At 46.3% G+C, this 22945-nt stretch overlaps 2 protein-coding genes across 2 annotated transcripts in view; one reads left to right on the top strand and one right to left on the bottom strand.

Moving 5' to 3' along the window:
• The window catches only part of LOC106746720 (poly(rC)-binding protein 3), a 99087-nt gene extending 77218 nt beyond the window's left edge, over positions 1–21869 (bottom strand). The window contains exon 1 of the mRNA XM_014623586.1: positions 21777–21869. The gene's annotated coding sequence lies outside the window, so the exon portion shown is untranslated. The remainder of the gene's footprint in view (positions 1–21776) is intronic.
• A 1012-nt stretch (positions 21870–22881) lies between these two features.
• The window catches only part of LOC106746722, a 56387-nt gene continuing 56323 nt past the window's right edge, over positions 22882–22945 (top strand). The window contains exon 1 of the mRNA XM_014623592.1: positions 22882–22900. The gene's annotated coding sequence lies outside the window, so the exon portion shown is untranslated. The remainder of the gene's footprint in view (positions 22901–22945) is intronic.

Genomic DNA, 22945 nt, shown 5'->3' with positions numbered 1-22945 from the left:
TTCGGGGACCGTTTCAGGAATGCGCGAAATAAATGATGCCACGCTCGCGGATTAATCGCGGCGGATCGTGAGCATTATTCGACGGCGAATAATGCTCTATCGGAGTGAAATCGTCGCCGCGTCGCATTCGCCGGACTCGATTCCGCCGAGTCCGATATTCGCTTCGATTTCGAATCCATCTTCTCGCTAAGCGGCAAGTTCGCCGCGCCAGCGAAACCGGCACCGCGGAACTCGGGCGAGATTCCCCGCTGTTAACTATGGCACACGAATTGAAATCGACGCGCCGTTCGGTCGTACAGAAGAATGCGTTTTATTGGCCGCACCCGACGGGACTGTATTTCCGTCGGGATGTGCGCAGCGAAATGAATCCGGGAAATGCACTCGAGCTATCGATACCGCGCGCGCGCGCTCTCTCTCTCTTCACTCCTGTGATCCTGTGTCTAATGGCCGGCTGAATTTTTAATCAATCCTTTGGGACACGTTCTTTGACATTTTACTTTTAAAGCGGAACCGACAATCTATCGCAAGTTCGAGAGAGCTCCCTTCGAAACGTATTCTCTATTATCGAAATGAAGTTGCGAAAATTTTACTTTCAAAATACACGTTCTTATGCAAACAGGCGTGATGTAACTTAATCAACGCCCGTCAACGTAATCTCCGAATAATTAAATAGTGATATTGCAGATAAACATGCTATCATAGATAAATGTTTTAAAGTAATTGGTCCGTGGTGCCGGATTATCATTGGCGATATTAAGAGGTCCCTCATATTATTTTCTGAAGAAAATACTTTCCTGCAACTTTATTTAAATATCCAAGCAATAAATGTTAATTTTTGGCGAAAATTTCAAATAAAATCGTATATTTAAGATTGTATAAAATCGCAATATTAGTCCTTAATAAGTTTTTCATTATAATCCTAAATGTGATGTAGAAGGAATTAAAATTAGAAGTTAAAAAAATAAATAGGACATTGACCTCAAAGAACAGATATAAAAATCGTCATCTTTAATTGCGAATATCTCTGTTTCCGAGTGGTCAATTGTCTTTTAAATTTACAGACGTGTTGATAATATTTCCTTCAATATGTAGCTGAAATTTAAAGAGATTTCTAAGAAAATGACTTGACAGACCAACTAGCTCACGAGAATTGATTTCTCGTCTCGACAACTCTGCCGATTAACCGTCGAATTCGCTGCACTCAATCACGGTCGATTCCATGCTCTTTCATAACGTAAGCGACTAACGCGACGTGACATGACACAACGCAATGCGCGACATTAATTAAAGCTCGTTACGGAATGAGTCGTTAGCAACTCTACCAGGTTGTCGAGGCCACTCGTTTTCAGCAATATCATACGACAGCTCGGGGAACGCTACAAATGTAACAATGCGACGAAAGCGCGGCAGGCGGCGTTGCGTTCGGATGCGCGCTTGTTAGTCCGGCGCACTTAAAATTCGCGAAAAACGCGAAACGCGAAAATTCATCTCCTATTCTTTGTGCGGACGAAAATTGGAAGCGCTTTTTACCAAAAAAAAAAAGAGGGAAAGAGAGAGAAAAAAATAGTCACGCCGATCGGTGTCGATAATTAAAACGTATCGACTACCGAGTTGCCTGGGCTCTGCTTGCCGGTCTGCCTTTTTTATCCGACATATTTCGTCTTTTTCTTCTATAATTAATGCGATAAAAGCGACAAATATGGGAAAGAAAGTGACACCTGGCATTCCGGCGATTCATTAGTAACTTAATGCAATTGATTAATATCTTCCCAGCTCGCGGCGTGTCTATTTTGTTGAACGACAATTTACTCACCATTCGTTGAAATATTCACACCGCCGGACAACTCTGCCATACTTTCTTCCAGCGGGAATACTTTTTTTTCGTGAATATATATGCGTATCGGTTCTTTTTGTATGCTTGTCATACTTTTAAGATTCAAATCAGTCTAGATCTTCCGAGACGAAAGGGGAATCTTGTATCGATCTCGGGAATAATCTTTAGCATGTCCGCTCAGTTCGGTGAAATACGCGTAAAGCGACAAAGACTTCAATAACGTTCGCCCATCCCAGCGCGCTCAAAGCACGTCGGACGTTCATCAGATCGAAAGGCTTTCACCGAGATTCCATCCCATCAACAAAATGGCCAATCGTCCAAGTAGCAGTGTACGTCCGTCGACGGATAAGTAGGCCGAAATATTATGGCGCCGGCTAGAAAAGGCGTTCGATTCTGAATTCAACCATTTTCACTTTCTCTCTCTCTCTCTCTCTCTCCCTCTCTTCATGGAAATATAAAATCCGCATTTTTTAAACCGCGTGCAAATGACGTTCCTTTAATTTATCGTTTTTACACACGTCGCTTGTTCCGAATTGAAACGTGCGGATTTCGAGCATGAAAACGCTGCGAGCGTTATAAATTTTTACCCGTCTGATATTTAATTATAAGAAAACAATTCCCCCTCTCCCCTAATCTCAGTGAAAATTGGGAATGAGCCGAGCGTGCGAAAATCTTAAGTGGAAATTACGGTCGGAGAATAAAAAATCACGGGGAGACACAAGCGGGAATAGAAATCAAATATAAGTATCGACGAGGGTACGATTGACACGCGCTGAAAAGCGGACAGAAAATCGCACCAGGCATTCTGTAATCGGTATTTCTGCGGGAGAGACGTATTTGAGGCGTGCTCGGAAGGCGGGAGGACGCATAATCCAGCGGAGAAGCTAATTGTTACGGTAAATATTTGAATTCGGGAATTGAAAATTTTAATTAAAGGCCGACTGTAGCGCCGGCGGCCGGCAGAATTCATTGGCAATTAGTGATTAGCGATATCTCGTCGCGCGCGCGATAGGTTCGCGAGGTCGCTCCGTGTGCGATATTGCGAAAACCATCGTCCCCGGATTGCCGGGCACAGAGAGACGCGCGAGTTTGTTAAACGGGGAAAATTTTAACGCTACGCGTCACCGGTCGCTATGCGCGCGCGTCACTCGATAGCTGCATTAAATTTCGCCGTGCGATTCGCGCGAAATTATTACTCGATTTATCGCGGCGCGAGATGGTCTCATCGCGCCATCGTTATAATGCATTGCCCATTTATAGTCCGCTGCGGGAGGTCACTCGAGCGGCCCGGTGCTACGTGTCAGCGTATACAAACACGCGATACTTTATTACGTTAAAATAGCACGCTAATTAGAAGGAGAGATTATGAAATTAAACGGTGCGCCGTGACGGGAATCTGATCTGAAGAAGTGAGGAGGTCGCGCAAGCCGAATTCGCGCCAGTTGAGCTTCTTTGTAGAGGAAGGAGGAAGAAGAGTGAGAGGGGGGAGGAGGGGGCGACTCTCCGTTGCTAAATTGTTGCGCGATGAAATAACACGAGGTATTATTACGACGCACTCGGGCTGGAGTGGCGGAAAAGTTTCGTCCCTCGCGTTAATTTATGCTCGCCTCGCTGAGCCGAGATTAAAATCTTGTCTCTCCGGGCGAGAGAAGGAAAAAGAAAATAGGCGGAGGGGTGAAAGAGGTAAGGTAAGAATTATTTTTCCCATTAATATCCGCGTAATAATATCCACGTATTTCCGGCTAAATCGCGACGAAGAATTCTCATTAGATCCCACCGAGCGGTATCGGATTATAGGAGGCTCAAGCAAGTCATATCGGATTATATGAAATTATATTACCGTTACGCGGGATTAATTTACACACGCTCGCAACCGTTGATGTATAATGCCGTGCTTCGTGCCATTGTAAATGAAACATTTTCACTTCTTCAATTTGTCCCCCTCCGACCATGAGTGAAAATTCTTGACTTTCCGAAAGAAGAGAAGAGGGGAAAATAGAATAAGAGAGAATCGTTGATTATATTTGTCATATATTCGAGTTGCAAAATATTTAAATTATAATAGGTGAAAATTTTTGCTCAGCATATCAGCTTATTTAAATCCCCGGAAGAGGAGTTAGCAACTCGATACGAAACACGTCGACATAAATCCGATTCAAGCGTTAACGCGTGTACTTCGTAATTACACACGTTACGCATGTCGCGCAATTAAAATCGTTTTAATTGAAACTATCGCAGTGGCTACTTCTGTGTGGCATCACGTCGGATTAGACGGATAGAAAGGGAGAGGGGGATCTTAGCTGGTAACGCAATTTTTTTAAATCGCCGTCGGCGAGACGTGGCGAATGTGTGGGGCGGGCGATTAAAATTTATGGTATAATTACGCGAAGGGTGTCATTAAGCGGGACATGGAAAAATGCAATCACGCGAGAGCCGTGCGCCCGCACTCGTGTACACAACCTTACTTCGCGCCTTATTAATTACCGGCTGCGAGCACGAAGCTGGACTCTTTTGATCGCGCTTTATTAAATTAATGTCGACGTGTATCCGCGACGGCAAAATGGAGTTTACGACGACGGGAAGAATATTGATTGCGATGTTGCTTCAGCTTCCCCTTTGGCGCCAATTATATAAAACAACGTTTCGAGAGATTTGCTATCGCAAATTCCACGCGATCTGATGACGCATGTTCGATACACAGGGACTGTTAAAATCGGTCTTTGTTCAAATTTTTGTGTTAAATTTTGACACATAATATCTGTATTACCTTTCAACACATTCATCTTATATTAAATTAACATCAAAATTTGTGCCGATTTGGGACACGTGCAGTGTGTTAAATTTAACAGAAAATTCTTCATCGTATAAGAAGATTTTTGAATGAAACGGAAAGTTATCGAGAATTCGAGATAAATTTCAGTATTGATTAAAGAGATTTTCAGCGTTAAATCCGTGGGACGGCAAACATTTTCCACGTACGACGAGTAAAGTCGACATCTTTGTCACAAACCAATTTGTAACTAATTAAAAACCTCATAAATACGAGAGACGTGAGGGGCTTGTTAGAGAAGATCTTTCATGGCGGATACAATATATATCATATTTAACTACGGTGTCAGAAAGACGTTATTACACGTATAATGGAAGTGGGAGCGAGCGGAAGCCACATCGCGTGATTGCGCCGCTCTCGATCGCGTCGTCTTTCCCGCTCACCGTCCCTCCCGTCCTCTCCCGATCGTTTCCTGTCACATCGGAGACTTTGTCACGAAAGTTTGAGAATTTCCGGGAAAGACGGGCCACGTCGAAATCCAGATCGAACTTAACGCGCGCGTGCGCCCGCCAAGATCGATGCGTCGCGTCGCACCCTGTCACGGGGGAGGAAACTTTTCTGTCTCATCTTCCTCGGCCTTCCACTAAGATCGACTTCGTCTTGAAGACACTTCGACTCTCGCCGCACCGAGAATTACCTTTGCTCTCGAGCCGCTCGTTCATCTTCGTCCTGGCGGAAACGAAATCTAGCCGGAAAGCAGAAAAATTCCCGAGCTCATCGACGATCCGTCCTCCGCGTCCTAATTATGATCTCGATGTAACACGGGGAAAGTCACCGTGCTAAAGTATACGACGTTCCGCGGATACGCGTCGCACGTACGTATCGACGCCGGTGAAATTCGGCCTAATTCCAAGTCGTTGTTTGCGCGACGGAAGTTCGAGCAAAGTCATTACCCGCCGCCGTAACTCATCAACTTTTAACGTTATATATTTTTCTAATTAAGGAGGAAATTTGTCAACTCCCCGTTTAAAGCACTAAGGGGCCATTCGAGAATTACGTCACACCGCGGAGAGGGAGCAGTTTATTAGCTTGCGTGACGGTTTATGATGGCAGGGAGGGCAGAGGGGAGGGAATACAGGCCACGGAACATAATATTTGATGGCATAGCTTGTAAATATATGAATTACGGTTATCCGCTTTGCCTGTACTCGTGACACATTTGGTTATATTCGGAGGAAATATTTAAGTTTTGACACGATTCCTTTTTATTAATAATAAAAAGGTAAAATTTTAAATACTCATTCTTTCAGAAATACAACTTTTACTAATCAGAATTATACAATAAATTAATTTGATACTGTACGCCTAACAATTATTTGCTGCTTTAGAAAAAGATAATAAAGTGCAGTCTAAATAATTATTATCCGCAATATGGTTTAAGCTATTTTATTCCATGTGTCGCTGCAGAAAGGGGGAGAGGGGAGGGGGGATAATTCCACGTGTCACGTAATATTGGGATGAGTAAAGGCTATTGATGAGGGGGAATGACTGCTCTTCTTGCCGATTGTTTCGATCATTCTCATGCGTCGTATACCTATCCGTGACTGAGAGTGTTATATTTAACACACGTCGACTCTTGAATGTAATACTTTGTGATAAAATTGTGTGACGAAGGGGTTGGGTAGGGGATCAAGAATACCCAAATTTAGCGTGACGTAATCGTTAAATGGCCGCTAAAGAGGCCGTTGCTTGATTTCAAGCGTAACGGAGGAAGGATAAATCCCCGATCGACCTGATGAGTTAAATATGCAAGGCGATGATTAAGAAGGACGTACGCTATTACGGTAATAGCACGTGCGTGTATGTATATATGTGCGCGCGTTCTCGTTCGGCATTAAAAGGATTTGGTAATTACATAGCAGCGGTGTTACGGCTTCATCCAATAAGAGCGAAGCCTCCGCGCGGTACGAGCTCGTAAACATGGCGTGCCGTCGAAGATAGAAGCCCACTGGCGCAAATAACGTTCGCCTTCGTCGGGCCAGCGAGCGGAAAGTAGGGTCCGACGCGAAACACTTGGTTTCATCGTGCAAGGTCTCAAGTAACTCACTGCACCTGTGCTTTCTCTCTCTCTCTCTCTCTTTTTCTCGAACCTTCTTTCACAACCTCCCTCGAAAACCTTCTGCCACTAAGAGTCCCTCACCGCCACCGCGATATATCCGGCCGCGTTTTGCGATGCACAAAGAAACGCGAGCCGGAGATGGAACGCCCGCGCGGAGGAGGACTTTTCCGCCGATATCCATCTTGTGCGATCGCGCGACGTTTCGAGCGGAACGAGCGGGTTTCGCGAAAACGATTTTTCCGATCGCATCCGAAACGCAAAGGGACGCCGCCGGACGAATCGAATCACCGGCACTCTGCGTGCACGCGGATGCGGAAGTAACGCGCGGCGCCTTTGATCTCTTTTCCCCGTGATCGTCTCGCGCAACCTCTCGCGATATTCCGTTCAATTTGACAATGCGCGTACGAGTTCGTCGGTCTGGCTTCTCGGCTTACTCGGTTAATTTTTTCTCCAGCGACGGATAACGGATGACAAACGAAAGACGATCATGAGAAAATGATGACGATAATGATGAACGATGAATGTCAAATGATGACGGACTGCTGATTCAAATTTCGATTCGAGATGTTTCCTTTATTATCGGTAAATTCGCGAAACATCCGTTAACAATGGGACTAACACTAATACTCGCGTAAATATTTTTCAATCGAAGATATATGTGTTAAATAACGCGATGCCGACGAGAGCTTGATTAAGTATTTCAAGGCCAGGTAAAATATTTTAATCACACTAGAGACAATAATGGACGTACCGATACGCACTTATTCCGTGGTGTGTTTATCACTAGCAGCTCGGAACGTAATGTACACTCAGAGAAGTACGCGACACACGAAAGTGCGGTTAACCGTCCCGAAGGTTGGGAATGTTTGATTGTGGTGATTACTCAGCGTTCGGCAAGGTCGACTATTGTTGACTATTGATGAGGGGGGATGACTGCTCTTCTTGCCGATTGTTTCGATCATTCTCATGCGTCGTATACTTATCCGTGACTGAGAGTGTTACATTTAATACGCGTCGACTCTCGAAATATTTAGACTCTGAACGGCATCGCGTCAATTAACACGTGTTTTTCCGAATTGAATCGTATCTACGCGAATGTCATTGCCACGAGTAAACATCTGGAGTGTCATGTTGGTGCAGTCAGGAAAAGATGCTGGGATCGAGAAGCCAGGACGAAGAACGTAGGACGCCGGAACATGAACAACGATATATTATGTATCTCCAGATATATATTTCGTAAATATGCATTTGTACAACGCTAATGAAACAAATAAATAATAAAAACACTACGAAGGAGCAAAATTATTGTCTGACTTGTCCATTAAATATTTGTCCACACATTAATCTTGATTGCATTATTTAATATTTACTTGTCGAACATATTCTATGTACAGTTAAGTACGTTACACAATTAATACATCGCTCAGTGAGATTGAAAATTCAGATTGAATACGGATATAGAATATTGACATAATAATCAAATATTAAATAATTCATTAATTAAATAGTAAAGTGTCCCTTTGTAAAGGCAATATGAAGGAAACGGCATTAAGGTTTCTGGATACCCGCTAGTTTGAGTGATCATTTGCAGCGTCAAGATAAGGCCAGAGCCTACATGGTGTTGTTCAAGTTCGATGGAAGCTACAGGGTTAATGCGAAACCAAAATCTCGACGATTGGGGGGATGGTACGTAAAATACACGAGCGGTTTCCGCGGGAACGCAATTTCTGCGCTCCCCTTTCTTTCCGACAGTAATGCCGAAGCTCGGCCTGCAAAATGTAGCTCTGTGCGCGCCCAGTGCAGCAGCAGCAGACCGCGGAGGTGTGGGGAATCTTTCGCCGCTTATATGTACCGATAGTCATGGCGCCTGATTCAATATTCGATATCCGATTTTGATTATATTGATTCAATCTCAACGGCGCCGATGCGCCTGCGATTCGTCGCGCAGCACAGGCGCGGCCGCCCTCTTCTTATATTAATATTACTCCTCCCCATCTCTATCTCTATCTATATCTCGCTTTTCTCGCGAGATTACGCTCTGATTTCGACGGCGCGCCGTGATGGACGCGCGAAAATGGAGCATTGATTAAATCAACGTTATTCCGAGACCTGGGAATGGTGTTGAGCGGCGCGAGATCCTTGTAATAATTAAAATTTATTTCCAATATTCTCCCCTATTCCAGGACTATGTGACGACCAGGTCCTGGATGAAGAAACAAAGGAGACTTTACCGCGACCTCGCTTCGTAAAAGTCGCTTAATTCAAAAATGTAATTATCGATAAAGATAAGTACTGGGAGAGCGACGAGCACGAGGTGTGAAACAGTCAAGATATGCAGATATATTTCGGCGCAGAAAGGAATTTAATTAAATTATCACCTTAGCTCTCTCTCCCTCTCTCTCTCTCTCTCTCTCTCTCTCTCCGCGATGATGATAAAATCTCTTTCGTTAATAACTCTTTAATAAACAATCATCGTCGATTAAAAGCTTCGAAAGATTTACTCAGGGGGATGTTCTCGACACATATGTCAAAGTTAAGGTTATCGGAGCTGTGTTCGTCAGAACGAATAATTACCAAAAAATTGTTTAAATAATCTAAATACAACACACGCTAAGAAAAAAAATCAAAAAAGAATTTTTATCATAGATTAGCATTTGTGAGAAATAATCAATTCATCTCTTCGTCATTCGCCCCGCGATAATTTTCCTCGATTCGAGCCATTCTGTTTTGAAAAGACCGATCATTTGCCGGATAGGCAGCGCAATCAGTGACACACACATACACACACACACACACACGATGAACCAATTACATTATGGCGCGTCGCTGGTCGAACTTCGTCGCTAGTTCGTAACCTGCCTAACTCATGAGCTCGACCGGCCGTTAATTGCGAGACAATAATTGAGTTTGAAGACGCGGGACGACACCGGAGGTCTTTCGCCTGATGTCGCGCCATCGCTAATTTTCCTTCAGCGCTCGCTCGGCACGACCTTCGTGCAAACCACGTCAGCCGATCCCTTAGTGCATGCACGTTTCAAAAAAGTTCGGACCTCAAAATATTCTCTTCTTTCTCCGCTTTATTCGCGCGATATATTATAATTACAATTTAATTCCAATACTTCTCCCGGATTCTCGCGTACGGATTAAAAATCTGTTTCCTGCTATTTCCCTGAGATTTCCTCGGAGATTATATATAACAGCGCCGTACGTCTGCCGTCTGGTTTTTCGGTGGGTCTCTTTGCTTTGAATCTTCGACGTTAACGAGAAATAAATGTAGTGAGAATTTTTTTCAGTGTCGAGAGACGACCCTTAGGCCATGCGGCGTGTCAAGTTGAGCTTAATTGCACGAGGATAATTGCAATTCCCTCGTATTTAAAGAGACTGCAATGTCCACGCGGACGGGAAGTTCGATGTTTAATTTTAACTTTCGCAGAACTTTCCAGCAGGAAGTTTATTGAGGGGGCGCATATATAACACCGACCGGTGTCTCCGGAGACTCTCGGTTAGGCCGATGACAATTCGCGCGCTCGCTGATTTAATTCTGCCGGCCATCTCTCGTTATCGCGGCGGTATTTGTCTAGAATGGGCAACTTAATTAATTTTAACGCGAAACACGCAGCCAACCTGTTTTACCTGCAATTATGTCTTTAGTCGATCGACGTAGACGAGATGCCGGACGTAACTTTCTGAAGCGAGGAAGGAATTTAAGCCGTTCCTGACGGCTAGCGTTTCCGTTGCTCTTATACAGTATTTTCCACAGAGTTTGTCTCTCTTTCAAGGGGTAAGAATAGTACGTGTCGAAAGCAAAATGCCCGAAACGTGGAATTTTTTTTTCCTCGTCTCGCTGCATCCGCACAACCATACGTGAATTTAACTTTTTTTTTTGAATCAAATAACTATTCCGATTACTCGCGAATAAAGTTATAACTCGTCCGGAATTGGGCGAAAAAACTTTTCGATCGTTTCCGAGATCGGCACGCTAAAATGTGACTAATTGGGACTACACCGCGGTTCATCTTACTCTCTCGTCGCTCTCATATTATTAATTAATGCGACTTGCGCTTCGTTCAGTGCCGACAGGATCGGTGTTCTGTCGCGGGATCCATCACTCTGCTAAGCTGCTCATTTCGCCGGGTAAATTGACTACGTGCACGAAATATCCTATCCCGCAGTTACCGAAGCGGCTGCGAGGCGGACGTGGACGTAAGGCGGCAAGATTAACGCATCTGGGAACAGAACGAGCGGCAAACGCGAGGGTAACCCCGCCATCGTTCCTGGGCGAATTCACCGGAGGATCCTCGAAGATGGCCAGCGCGGCGACGAGGATAAATGTGGCGCGCCGCCGGAAAGATTTACGACGGAAAATTGAATATCGTCCGAGTGTGTTGGCAGCCCGTGTATTTTTCTGGAGAAACTCACAGGGAGGAGGACGGAGGAGGAGGAAGCGGGGAGGAGATTGCCCGTTTCGGTTACCTAATCTCGGACCGCGATACCTCCGCGGCCTTGTCCAGGTTTCAGATAGCCCGGATGAACGGGAGAAGGATAAAAATAATCGTCCGTATGAGAATGGACGTGTAGAAATAAAATTCGCGGAGCGCAGCGTCTCTCAGTGGTCGCCGTTTTCGCGACCGTGTAGAGTGAATTTAATCGAGTTCTATCGATTCGATATTGGTTCGTGGAATAATTTCAATCTTAGCCGTCGAAATTAATTGAACGTCAGAAGATAGCTGAGCATGTATCATTATCGTCGTCTGTACGCAATAATGTCTTGATTTTTCACACTTGCACACATTCGCGTTCGAAGTGTATGAAAAGTTTCGTTTCAGGAGAAACTGGCGAAAGAAATTTTCGCGCGTCCGACAGCCTCCCTCCCTCTTTCTCGAATTGCTCGGACACTTTTGCCTCCGTGTAACAGATTAAAAGTTCCACTTGTGGCCGAAGTCCCAGGATTCCAATACGGGATCTCATTCTCCGTTGGGAAATAAGCCGGTAAATGAGAAGAGATTTGATAAAAGGAAAATAGGAACCTTCGGACATCTTCCCGACGTATCCCGCGCTTAATCCTCCTTTTCATCGCCGGTAAACTTTTACTCGATCGATTATTTCTATTTCTCGCTGCGCTTAGACACACCGCAGAGCAGATACAACGTTCGCGGCAAATATAAAAGTTCCCTGCGATATTCAATAATTAATGATTCCATTATGTAGAGAACGCGACGTCGGAGCGCTTGCAGATTCATTAAAACTTTGCACGCTAATTAGCGAATGTATAATTGAAGGTAACGTTATTTATTTATATCGAGGCCTCTGGAGATATTCGCGTTACGCGCCTCGCGATCGTGACGCAACGTTGTTTCGGCGTAATAAAATTACCCCTCCCCCCCCTCCCCATTGAGGAAAAGAATAATTAATTCGGGGCAAATCCTGCGGGCGGGGGAGAAGTCCAGCCCGCTAAGCGTAAGGAGCGTTTCATATCCGCAAACTCGAAGCCGAAACGAGGGTTGGCTCGCGCTCACTAGACGCGCATTAATATTCATTTAGCGAGACCACCTACAGGACGGAAACTACCCTCGACCTATTTTCTATATTACCCACACGTACGTAAAAACGCATATGGGCGCAGTGGAAGTAGGTTATCCCCGCGACATTACCGGACGGCGCGCGCAGGCCGGCGTACTTCATATGTACCTATAAATTATGTGGCGGAAAATTCTATTTTCCTCGCACCCCGTTTTAGTCCCCACCCTCTCCCCCTCCTCCCGCGGCCGTCGTCCTTCACGTCTAATAAAGCCGGTGCGCGACTTCATGATTGCGTTTCGCCATTTCAAAAATGGCGGAACAGCGCGAGCACGTTTCTCATGGCGATCTTTCACGCTCTAAGTCACGACGAGGGTCCAGAGACGCCTGATATATATGATAAAGTATAAAGTTATATAAATTATCATGCGGTGTGTGTGTGTGTGTGTGTGACTATATAGAGACCGTTCATATCGTGCTTGTCGTTATCTCGCATTAGTCGAATCAGCTTCCTATTTTGAGAGAATCACATTATGGAAGAACCAATTGGCCGACGGACGAAGTGCAATATCTCGTTAAAGTTACCATGAGATGTTATCAGGGTTGGTAAAATTACTTTCGAACAGTCAACTCATTATCGTTATCACTCACCGAAAGAAAGTAATTCGTTACCGTTATCGTTACTCAAGAAGTAATGAGTCGTTACAATTTCTGTTACTTTCTCACTGAGTTTTGAGGACTTTTTTTTTTAGGACTCGCTTCTGCTCGTTTCATGTATTGCACGTGTGCAAAGCGACGATAAAAATAACGATTATATTCGTTACCGTTGCTTACTGAAAAAATGTAACGTCGTTACGAAACCATTACTGCAAAAAGAGGTAACTATAACGGTGATAACGTTATAAATAATGCGTTACTCCCTGATCCTGGATATCATCGCACAATAAAGGAAAAAAAGGGAAAACCGAAAGGAAACCATGATTTCCAGTTGGAATTCCGCGAGATACAATTGGTCGGGACAACAACGTCGTCGGAACGGGTAATCGTCAACGTGAACTATAGCTGCGTGAATTGAGAGCTCCAAGAGACGTAATTGTCCGATAAGAAGAAACAGAGTCGTGGTATCGTCCGGAGAGCGGTTGAAAGGTCCCGAAAGAGTCCGGAGCGAGAATATTGTTCATGTTGTCGGCAAGCGGGCAAGCGACGGAATCACGGAGTGACGTTGGCCGAGTGCCTAATTACCTCGTCGAACCGCGAAACACGCATCGGCCCGATGTATCATGAAGTAAGGATTGTTTTTGCGCTTGGTATAATTATAGACCAAGCAACCGGCCGAAGCGCGCCGCGTCCGGAGATTCTCGCGATCGACACGCCGTGATCTCCTCTCGCGCGCCGAAGAATGCCCGTCACGCCGCGACGAAGCCGAGGAACAATTCCCCGGGCCTCGCACTCGTTTTCTGCGATCGAGTGATCTGTTTTTAACTCCTTCTTTCTTCTCGGAGGAGAAATATCTCTCTCGTTCCTCCGTCGCTCCTCGAGGTTGCCTAGAGGAGGTAAGGAGCCCGCGAACTCGCGGGCGCGCGATAGACTATCTTCAGAGATTCGATAACGCACTGGATAAATTCTCCATCCTATCGATACTGCTCGTAGTCTTCGTCTATTAATGGCCTCAGAGCTCGGCGAGGATTTATGTTTCCAGGACATTCGCGATCGGGTATCTCTCTAATCCGACGGCGTCCCGACGGTGTACCGCGTTCGAATATTCTATAAAAGTTGCATCCCGTTTTCAACTGCGAATTAAGGGAACGGAACGTGCGAATTTGTATATTTAGCGCGGTCTAACCTACTTCGCGGAGAAAACAAACATATTTAACATGACGATATCGCGATTCTCCCGGTCTATTCGCGATTTTAAAAACCGATGGTGGTCGTGAGTTACCGCGACGTTCCTACCTCGGAAATATGAGATCCGTATATTTTGATTTCCACGATTAATTCGGGGTTAACGCGGCGAGTTGTGAATATTTGATCGAATTGCATACGGGCAGGTTTTATACTCTGGTCTGGTGCGTCTTTCAGCGCGGCCAATATATATACGCGAGTCACCGAAATTACAAATTCCAATCTGCGCAATAAACGAGCGCGAGACGCGACCAAATATTTAACCACCGGAATGAATCAGATGGAATTTAAATCGGATTGAGCGAAATAGATAACGCCGTTGTCGTGCGAATGTTTATTTCATAACGAGCCGACGCTTATTCGCGCTAACATTATTTAATTCTTTTTTAATTACTTTTTCGCCCCCTCCCCCTCTCCCCCCGACTCGTTGCGCGTGTTATCTTCCCTATTTTTCGCTGCCGAGAGCGTGCGATGCGCTTCGAGCCACGCGCGTGCGAACACGATGAAAATATGAAGGAAAAGATGTGGTATTGTGGATTCCCCGTTTACATTTTGCGCATTTTATTAATAATCAATATTTTATTAAAATAATTTCATTAAAATAATTTTATTAAATATTAAAATAACTTTATTAATAATCAATATTTTAAATTGAAAACTTAACGATTACGTTTGTCGAAGTGTTGTTCAATCTATTCTGGATTCAAAGTTGTGAAATATTTATTATTTCAGAGCGTTATTTATCAAAATATGACGACACTGCACAATGGGTCGAAGAGGAACACAGGCGGTACTGTATTATCGCACGTATTATCACACGAATATGCGTGTACGTGAGTGCTTTATTCGTTATTTAATACTTTTTTATTCCGCTGTACACATTTTTAGTCATGCAAGGTTAAACAACAGCATGGCATTTTGCTAATTTGGCTTCTCATTAAAATACAATTTAAAGAATTAGTCTTAGTGTTTGATAAAACACGGTGTTTAGTTACAAATTTATGTATTTATTCAAAATAAACTCTTAGAAGGAACAACAATTAATGTAACCGTAAATTTTTAATATAGATACTGACTTACCCGTCAGAAGATAGATACAAGCTGTCAAAAGGACAGTTTTTATCAAACAAATGGACACCTTTAAACTTAATTTAAATTATTGACTTATCAAATAACTACATCGACATGAAAACTTCGGAAAAGAGGTATTAAATCTATTTTAACGGAAAATCAAATTAGCAAAATGTCATGTTATTGTTTGATTTTGCAGAATTCAAAATGTGTATAGCGGAATAAAACGTTAAATAACGAAGGAAATACTCAAATATACATATATTCGTGTGACACGTTCCAGTTTAAGAAGAATAAGGAAGCATGCGTAATTAAATACTAAAATGAAAGGTAAAAGCGTGAATACTCGCGAACATATACTTAAACTTGAATATTCTAATTATTTTAGTTTTTACCTATGAATATCTAAATTTTCGACCAAAAATACATTTAATATGTACATATATTCTATGTTGAATATTTAAATATTCGTATCTAAAGACCAAAACGATAAAAATGCCCAGAGGTTTAGGTGGTCATGTAGATATATTGGTACTTTTACCTTATCCGGGAAACATTTCGAAATGCTCGGAAGTAAAAATATGTATCGTAACAAATACCGGCTATTGTGTATTGACGTATTAGCGCTATTGCGTAATGGCGGGCTGCTGAACAAACGATTTCACAAGTAATCACTAGAATTCATCACCTAATAGCGGAGATATTAAAGGGGGCCATAATATCCGCATAGACGATAATACCACCTTCTCCTCTAATCTGGTATGCGAATCTATAAATCTCGGGATAACGGATGGTTGTCGATGAATATTTCATCAGCGGGATGACAAGGAAAACGAATAGAGCTCGTAAACGGAAAGGAAAACTAAGCCTACTACACGCTTGTTTGGCACAATCGCATCGCCATAACTCTCACGATGATTTATGGGGAAGAGGTAAGAGTCAGCGCTGTTGGCGAGCGATTATGAACCGTGCGACCTGTTCTCTAGAATCCATCCCTCTTCGCGCGTGAATAATGCCGGTCGAGTGCCAAATCTGATTAAACGACTGGCAGATAAAATTCGACGTGTGCGCGTTCAGAGTGTCGCCCCAAAGCCGCGTGTGTCTCGTCGCCATCCGGGATATTATTTCGCAAAAATTATTAACATTCGGATATAGCCGGCGATATCTACAATCAAGCCCGACGATCCGTGATCCCCCATCTATCACAGGAAGGAGAATTTCAAGAGCTCGCGGGATCATCGGGCTGTACCGCCCGAGAACCGACCGAATTGGCGAGGAAACGCGAAATTTACGCTCCACTTTGTCGGATCGGACCGGCACGGCTGGCAGAAAAATCGAATTCCGGCGTATTAGAGATCAAAGGGGCGCGACGAAGGGAGACGCGTAACTTAATTTCTTTATTTTCAGCCGCTTTAGCTCGCAAGTGCGCCGATCTAACGATCCGTGCTTTGAATTTCAAACCTCCGCCCGAAAAGTATCTCTCTCTCTCTCTCTCTCTCGGCCGTTCCTCCCCTTCCATTCTTTCCCTGCCGCGCGCTACATGAAAGGATACTTTTCTCGCGTAATAATTCAGGAAATCGCATTGCGACCTATGAACTGAACTTCACGACGCATTGAAGGGTCTCCCTCTCTCTCACACACACACACTCTCCCACCCTTTTTGAAGGAAGGGTTGCGAGATCGATCATCGTTCAGCCGTTCGTTCCTACATTTTGTTCGCCTCGAACGTCGAAGGCGAATAGGACACGAGGCGCCCCGCGAAAATCCCGAATACTTTCCCACTCGTAGAAACGTTTGACATGGAATGAAACGCGAGAGCGCAGTAATCCGCTTCTCCAATTTGATTGGTATTGTGCTCTGTGAAGTCGGTCCGGATCACCCGCGCGCTGAGAGCTCTCATCATTCACGCCTGATCCGTGTCTGTACATTGCCGAGTACGAGCCGAGTCGCGGGGTGAAATTTCATCGGCAGAGACAAAACCAGAGAGAGCGGGCGGGATCGCGAGTCGCAAAACTGATTTCGCGCGACGCCGTCATCCCGCTTCGGACGTGCAGTCGATCGAGTCGCGTTGATTATCGACCACGTCGACTGCGCGACGACGACCGGCCGGCTCCCGAAACTGTAGAATCCCGCGTAAAACGCACACACAAAGCGAGTTATTGCCTATCGACATTCGCTCCCTAAAGGCTGGTACATCGCGGAATTACGATTAACAGTTCACGACTGGAATTATCTCTCTCTCTCTCTCTCTCTCGTCGTCGAAGAATATCGCGAAATCTCAACGCGCGTTCACCCAACCGCGTCTCCCACCCTCCCCCTCTTTCTCACTCTGTCTCTCTTAGAGAGCAGGCAGACATACGGCCGCGTCCCTCCGCGTTCATCTTTAATACGCGCACGGCATACACTCGCGCGAACACAACGTGGAGCTTTTGATAAGATATTTATCAGCGCATTTTGTGGGCAGCGCGGAAATTCCGAGCGCGCGGAGATACGCGAGTTATTCCGCTGCGCGCGTGTGTGTGAGGGCGTGTGCGCGCACGTGTATATATTCTCTATCTCCCTCCTCTAGCTTCTCCTCTCTCCCTGCCAGCTCCGTCTCTCTCAGTCCCTCTTTAGCCCGCTAACGGACAAGCGGACGAAGATAGCGGAAATACGCCCCCGGCGGTAACGACGCCTCTTTTGACAGACACCTTCTGTCCCGGCTCTATCCAGTCTGCGCGTCTCTCTCTCTCTCTCTCTCTGCAGCTAGCGTAACTAGAACAAAAGTTTCGACACACACCGTCAACTGCCGCCGCGGCAAAGATAATGTGAAAGCCTCTCTGCACAGCTCACAGGTCTGAATCTTCCTTTAAAGACAAAGCGAGTAGCACGGCGAGTAGTACGGCAGCAGACGGGGGGGGACGGCATTGCCGGGTACTGTTGAATATGAGGGGGAACCTTAATTGCGACTCGATGTGCAGTGAGACGAGGCGGGGACGGGTGGGGATCGTGAAGCTGCATAGTCCGAGATCGACCGGAGGGAGTTACAGAGGCAGAGCCTGAACGAGATCAACGCGGAACAGGAGATCTTCCGGTCTGCGAATATCGTTCCGCGAGAGCGAGATCACTCTCTAAAGTGTGATCGGTGTATTATCATTGAAAAGCAGCCAATAGTCACTACTGATCGTAGTTACAAGTGTGGTACTGCAAGTCAGTAAAATTTCGCGGCAAAAATTCCGTTAATAGCAGCAACCGTTTCCACCGGAGAAGTCTAAGTGCAGAGACAGTGAGAAAAGATATTATTGATTATTTCCTTTTTATTATCTTGATCCCACTCTCTTAAGGTATTGTCAGTGATTTTGCCTGATATATGCTTGATCGTATTTAATTTATATCGCATTTCGAGGACATGTTTAAACCAAACATTTAGTGAAACCATTCCAACCAAATGATTTGGTTATAGAATCGTTTAGCTGCTGACATATGTAACTAAATTATATGATTGGTGACTAAACCATTTAGTTACACATACCGTGCAATTAAATGATGATCTCTCCTGAGAGGGGATTAATCGTTACTTCTCTACAGTGGCCACATACTTCGCTCATTCTTCCGCGGCGGTACTTCGAATAGCGAGGCGACCGCGAAAAAGGGGGACGAACACGGGCAACTTTTCGCGGGCCGATGAGTCTGCGACGTACGTTAATAAACGCCAAGATATCTGAGGTATTTCAGTTACGGGAAAGTCCGGCGACGACGGCGGCGGTCGGCAGTCGGTGACCTGATCTAACTGGCCAAGTACACCGCACTCTCCGACGCATATTTACCCCCTGTAACGCCGCGTCTATTTTCGTCGACTTGCGAGTTATTAGCGGACCCGCGCCTCGAGCCCGCGACGATACTCCGTCGCACTTGTTGTCCACGTGTAATAATAGTCCGTCCGCGACGATACCGCGTTTCGCCGCGGGAAAGAGAGAGAGAGAGAGAGAGAGAGAGAGAGAGCTCTTCTCTCGGCGCTGGAACACGCTCGCGCGAACCCGGTGAATTACGATCGGCCAGGGACGAGGAGGGAAGCGCGCCGCGCCCGAAGCGCGAATTACGGTGCTCGGCGAAAACGGCGAATGAAACGGTCGCGCGAGCAGCCGCGCGCGGGTGGTCGTTCGGCGACACGTTCCTCGATAATTTCCATCTCGCGTGTTTTCGGTATCGTCCGATAGCGTCTCGGGACTCCTCCTCGCTAATTTCGGGCCTGCCGCGCGCACTCGCACGCGCGAGCGGGTAATTACGTAACGCCGCGTTCGCCGCTAAGAATGCCGTCGAGCGCTCGGCTCGCAATTACGCGGCCTGTACGCCGAGAGTCTTCTCAGGGGCGAGTTAAAAATAAGTTTCGAGCCGTGCCGGGGGGATGATGATAATCCCTTTAGCGCGCCGACCGCGCGCTAAAGGCTGGAGAGGAGAGAGGAAGAACCGGGATTCTAGCACGTTGATCGAGTTTGTATTAATAATGACGCCGAACGGAACTTCGGCTTCGCGAAGCCCTCGTCGCGCGTTTATTCCACGTCTCTCTCCCTCCCTTCCCCCCCCCCTCCCTTTCTCTCTCTCTCTCTCTAGGAATGTGTAAGCCGTAACTTAGATAGTTCTAACGGATAACTTAGTTATAACGCATAAATTGTCGCGGCGGCGAGAGGGTGAGCGCGGTTTATAAATGGTTCGGATTTTGCCGTGGCGAATTATTACGCTCCGCACTCGGTCCCGCGTGTGTGCGAGTGTGTGTGAGTGCACGGTGTGTGAGCGCGTCTGGCTATCACAAAACGATGATTTACGCGCGATGACCTTCGGAGAGAGACGACCGTTAGGGTAGAACGACCGTATCGCCGTCTCGGGCGCGAATGCAACGAGCGCGTCGCGGGATTTCGGCAAAACCGGCGTAAATCACCCCGCGAGAAGCTCTATCGGGTTTCGCTCTCGCAGCTATCAATCATTCCCAGCGTAGGAGTTAAAAGTTGGGTTTATGGTCCGCTTTGATAGCTGCTGGTTACCGGGTTATTAATGGATGTAGCCACTTCATTTGAAGAGCTAATAACTGTGAAAACCTTCTTATTAGGAGAGCCGTGAGAGGGCGGGCATTAAATGCGCGAGCTCGCCGCCGCACGATGAATGAGAGCGCCTCCCGATGAATAATAAAGTGATATAAACGGTGAATTTTCAATTGCGACGAGATTAGAAATAATTCCCCTTCGATGAGTATGTTCGTTCCCGCGGAGCTCGTTGAAGTTGAAAAGGCTTCGCGGCTTATTTATTTCGCCTGATAAATGAGCGAATAATTAAGCGCAAATCGATAAACTCCGTTCGGCAGCACTCCGTTTATGCATCTTTCAGAAGACATTTCTTTTTTTTCTTTCAGAACTCCAGACTCCGGTCTTTGGAGTCGTTGCGAGCCATATTTATGTTGCCGATGTTCTGCCAACGATGTCCTATGAATAAATCGCATCAATTGTACATCGATCATGTGGATAATGTCAATGTTGCAAGGTTCTACATCAAATTTTGCCAGCAGGCATCCCTTTCGATTAAACACGGAATCAATTATCCTATATCTCTCATCACCGGGATTGATGATCAAATGTTAAAACGGACAAGCGGATTTTAATGTTTGATCCAACAAATTTGTCGAGAATGAAGAAAGTAAGCGGATTTAAAATTAATTGCGCGAAATCGTTTTTCTTCTAATATATATATATGTGTGTGTGTGTGTGTGTGTGTGTGTGTGTGTGTGTGTGCTATAGTGTTCGTCAGCGTCGCGTACATGTAGTGGTATATCACCGCCGAGTGCGCGCGCGCGCACGCGCCCACACACACCACACACGCACGCACGCACGCATGCACGCATACACGGTTGTGCACCGTTTATTATGACATAACAAGAAACGCAGACTTCACGCGTATGGAACCTACGCGCGTGATTCTAGTCGCGTGTGTGACCGCACGCACACACGCTCAACGTCAGCGCACGACGTATTTGCACATTTTCGTGTATGTACCATGTATCGCGCGTTCTGACACGAAACGAAAAAAAAGAAAAGAATAAAAATGCATTACACGCAAACCTTCCGTTCGTCGAGGAAACGTGCGCGTGAATTCGATTCTCGTCTAGGCGTGACCCACGTGACTGACATCTTCCGTCTCTGCAGCCCAGGAAGAGCATCGATCGATCGATCGATCTTCTATTCTTGCGTTCCGAGCGATCGGTCTCGGACAGTTGATACGGAACGTCGGTCGTGTGATTTACGAATAATTGATAATCTATTCTTGCGTATCCAAGACGGTTCGCATGTACGACTCAGGTCAGCGCTCTCTTTTTCCCGGGCAAACATTTATCTTTCTACGCGGCCGACCATGCACAGACACGCCGCGTTCATGCTCACATATCCCTCTTACAGAGCAACGGGGAATCCCGATATCGGAGCAAATAGGGCAGGTAAACAGTCGGAGAACAGTCGCCGATCCAGGTGGTTCCGGGAGAACGAGATATCGAGAGAGATCGATCGTGCGACCGCGGAATAAAAATACCATAAAGGACTTGCCGATGAAGATCAGCCCTGTGTGAACGGAACGGCCGAACCACGACGACGTTAACCACGACGACGGCGTCAACGACGACAACGACGACAACAACGACGACTGCGACGACTGCGGAGCACTGGGTTGATTGACTTTAGACTCGACAACGTGGCGATCGGACGGCTCGCCGCGAGTTATGGTGTCGGCGGATGGGTCGATTGGGTCAGGTCGATCGGTCGGTCGGTCGGTGGTAAAAGAGAAGAGAGAGAAAGCGAGAGAGAAAGAGAGAGAGAGAGAGAAAAGAGAGAGAGAGAAGAGAGAGAGAGAGAGAAGAGAGAGAGAGCAGGTATAGGTTCTGGACCTGGATGATGGTACGTGGTGCAGCAGGGCCGGGGGCTGACGCGACACTGCTCGCGGGCGCGTATACGCGCGCACGTCGCGCGCACCCGCCGACGCGCATATCCGGCCCTCGTCATGTGCGCTGTGCTACCGATATAGCCAATCCCGGAAGCGGGATAAGGGACGAGAGAAGAGAGCGCGAGCTCTCTTCAAGATCGTGCCACGGGGGCTAGCCGACTCCCCCGAGTGACCGTGGAAATTCGAATCGACGGGCGAAGCGGTCCCGTCGCCGGGCGGGTGCGTGGATCTTCCGGCTGGACGCGGATCCTAGGATCGTCGACACTTCGTACTCGTCCGAAGCGAGTCGTGAATGTCCTCGACGCGAGAGCGAAGCGTGTCCAGCTCTCGGCTCTTGTTCGAGTTTCCCGGAGTTTTGAGGCGCACCCCTTTTTTTCTTCTCTCGGAACGATTGATGAGGAGCGATTATCGAATTTTGCTCGCCGGGAAGCGATTCCTTGCGCGAGAAAGGATTCGATTACAATACCGCTCGTGGTATTTACCGAGGCGGCGGATGGATATTAAGTTATCGGGGCTGTTTGCGCGGCGCGACGGCTTGGCTAAGCAGATTACGTTGAAGAGCGAGTTTTCGCGGAACAGTCGCAAAAACGTATCATTCATAGCCGGGTGACTTCTCTCCTATTGATAGCGCGAGGAAGCGGCCGGTAACTGGAGCGGAAGGGAAAAAGAACGCGTCCGCGAACTTCCATCAGGAGCGCCCGATTAGAATCAACAAGGAAGCTTGCAACAGGTGAGAACGTTCGCCTTGCGTCCGCGATGCCCCCCCCCCCCCCCC

The sequence above is a fragment of the Dinoponera quadriceps genome, unplaced genomic scaffold, assembly GCF_001313825.1.
Source record: "Dinoponera quadriceps isolate SergipeBrazil2010 unplaced genomic scaffold, ASM131382v1 scaffold1565, whole genome shotgun sequence".
Classification (NCBI taxonomy): domain Eukaryota; kingdom Metazoa; phylum Arthropoda; class Insecta; order Hymenoptera; family Formicidae; genus Dinoponera; species Dinoponera quadriceps.
Note: the sequence above shows the minus strand (reverse complement) of the source record. Positions and strands in the feature narration are given on the sequence as shown.